General features: G+C 74.4%; 1 non-coding gene across 1 annotated transcript; it reads left to right on the top strand.

The window, feature by feature from the left end:
- The first annotated feature begins 2,222 nt into the window (after window positions 1-2,222).
- Window positions 2,223-2,375, top strand: LOC133628257 (5.8S ribosomal RNA). The gene has a single exon (XR_009820639.1). It is a non-coding gene; the product is annotated as a 5.8S ribosomal RNA (ribosomal RNA).
- Window positions 2,376-2,500: the final 125 nt, after the last annotated feature.

The following is a 2,500-nucleotide window of genomic DNA, read 5'->3' as shown; positions in this document are numbered from 1 at the left end:
GAGCGGCCCCCGTCATCCTCCGCCTCACCCGCCGGGGCAGCTGCCTGCTGCCGCCGGGGCTGGGAAGGGGGGGAAGGTGGGGCCGCGGCCCTCTGAAGTCGCGGTGTGGGCCGCCGCCGGTCCGAGCGGTGTCGGTCGGGAACGGGGTTGCCGCCGGGGCCTGTGTGTCGGCGCGCTCCCCGCCGGCCGAGCCCCCCGCCGCTCGGGCAGGGGGAGCTAAGCGGCAAACGGCGGCGGCGACGACGGCGTCGCCGGTCCAGGCCGTCGAGGGCGATGACGAGGGTTGAAGAGGGAGGAAGGGGTCCCCTTCAGGGTCCGGGAGGCGGCTCCCGCGACCCTCCCCGCAACGGGGCAGGCGTGCTGCGTAGCAGCGCCCCCCTGCCCAGTGGCCGAGTGGCCGGCCGTGCGAGGGTGCCAAGGGCTTTCCGGGCGTTCCGGAGCTGGTGGCTGCGTCGCCGAGGCGGGTACGGAGACGGCAGGGTTTCCCCCCGCGCCCTCCCCTCTCCTCCTCCCTCTTCCGAGGCAGGAGGTTTGTGGGGGGGCCGGAGGCGCTCGGCCGTGACCGATGCCGCCTGTTGGCGCGCGAGGTTCTCTTGCCGGGTCGCGTCCCGCGCGAGCGGGCGGCCCGAGCCACGGCCCTCATCCCGGGCGCAGCGCCGGGCTCACTGAGGGAAACCCCCGGGCCCCGGGAAAGAGGCCGTGGTGATGGCGGTGGATGTCGGGCGCGCCCCCGCGGGCGGACGCTCCCCCCGATGGTGGCAGCGGGAGGAGGCACCCCTGCGGGGCCCTTCAGGTCGTTTCCCTCACCCCAGGGCCAGGTACCTAGCGTCCGCGTTTCCGCGGCCTTTCCTCGGTCGCGGAGCCGGGCGGAGGTTTAAAGACTCGGGCGGCTCGATGCGTCCCGCAGGGGTCGGGACGGGCGGGGCCAACGACGGTGGCGTTTCGGTAAGGGGCGGGAGTCTCTCCCGTGTAGGCCCTTGTCTCGGCCGCCACCGCCGCCTGCCCGCGCTCGTCCCCGCGGGACGGTCGTGCCGGGGAGGGGTCCTCCTGCCCCCCCCTTTCCGCGGTCCGGTCTCGGCGCAGCGAGACCGCGGTGCGGTCGGCCGTGCCCGGCCTGCCTTCCTCTCGAAGCGGGCGTCCCCGGCTTGGAGCGCGGGCTCCTCTGCCGCGGGGTTGGCGAGTCCCCGTCGCTCCCCCTCGCCGCTGAGGCGGGGGGGAAAGGGGTTCGCCGGGAACGGCGCCTCGGGGTGCCGCGCTGCGCTCCGTTCTTGCTTCCCCGCCTCGGCGAGCGCTCTCGGTTGGTTTCCTTCCGCCAGCTGGCGTCCAGGGCGCGGTGCCCTCGGGCCCGGCGGTGGCGGCGCGACGCGCTCGGCCTGCCGATCCTTCGGCCGGTCGCTCGTCGCCGGCGGCGGCCGTCCCGGCCCCGGTGTCCCCCGTTCGTCACTTCCACGCCGCCTGTCCCTGCCGTTTCCGGGTGAAGCGGCCGCGTGCAGTCGGAGGCATTCCCCGTCCCGGTCTCCGTGCGGAAGTGCGGGGGGCGGGCGGCTGCCCTCCGTCTGAGCGCGCGTCCGTCTTTCTCCCGGAGAAGAGAGAGGAGAGGGCCGAGGCGAGAAGCGTCGACGGCGGTGGCCGGGGACAGGTGCGTGCCGTTCCGTCCCGGCGGCGGGCCTCCGTGCGAGGAGGCGGCCGTGCGGTCGGGCGCGCCGCCGTTTCGGGCTCCGGGGGCTCGCCACCTTGTGGCGTTGGCGCGGCGGCGGAGCCGCCGGCGCGTGTCGGCGAGCCACGGTGGAGGGAAGAGCCTGGCTGTCGTTAGCGCGGTGCCGCGGGGGCGGCCGTTTTTTCCCGGTCGAGGTTGGGCAAAGTCGGGCAGGGTCGGACGTTGCCGCCGCCTCCGCGTGGAGGCCGGGCCGAGCCCGGGCGCCTGGGCCGCCTCCGAAGGGATCTCCCGAGGTGTGCTTCTCCCCCCCAGGTCCTGGGGGGGGTCGGTCGGGAGCGCGGGCTCCCCGCCCTCGCCCTTCGGAGTTTTCTCGCTCCTTTTTTTCCTTCTCCGCTTGTGTTCGTACGGTCACGCGAGGCGTGGCCTCTCCGCTGCGGCCTTGGCTGGGCTGGCGCGAGCCAGCGAGCGGGGCCGCGGGCGGTGAGGCCCATCCTCAAAAGGGGGCCGCTCCGTGTGAGCGGTCCCCGGCTCCCCCGCGCGCGTGGGGCGGTGCCGAAAGCCAGACAACTCTTAGCGGTGGATCACTCGGCTCGTGCGTCGATGAAGAACGCAGCTAGCTGCGAGAATTAATGTGAATTGCAGGACACATTGATCATCGACACTTCGAACGCACTTGCGGCCCCGGGTTCCTCCCGGGGCTACGCCTGTCTGAGCGTCGCTTGACGATCAATCGCCGGCTGAGCCGCCGCCCCTGGCAAGCAGCGAGGGGCAGCGGTGGCAGCGGCGCGGCTGGGGTTGCCTCGCAGGTCCCCGTCGGCGGGCCTTCGTCCCCCTAAATCGAGA

Source organism: Colius striatus, chromosome 28, assembly GCF_028858725.1.
Source record: "Colius striatus isolate bColStr4 chromosome 28, bColStr4.1.hap1, whole genome shotgun sequence".
NCBI lineage: Eukaryota > Metazoa > Chordata > Aves > Coliiformes > Coliidae > Colius > Colius striatus.
The sequence above is the reverse complement of the archived record's forward strand: the minus strand, read 5'-3'. Positions and strand labels throughout refer to the sequence as shown.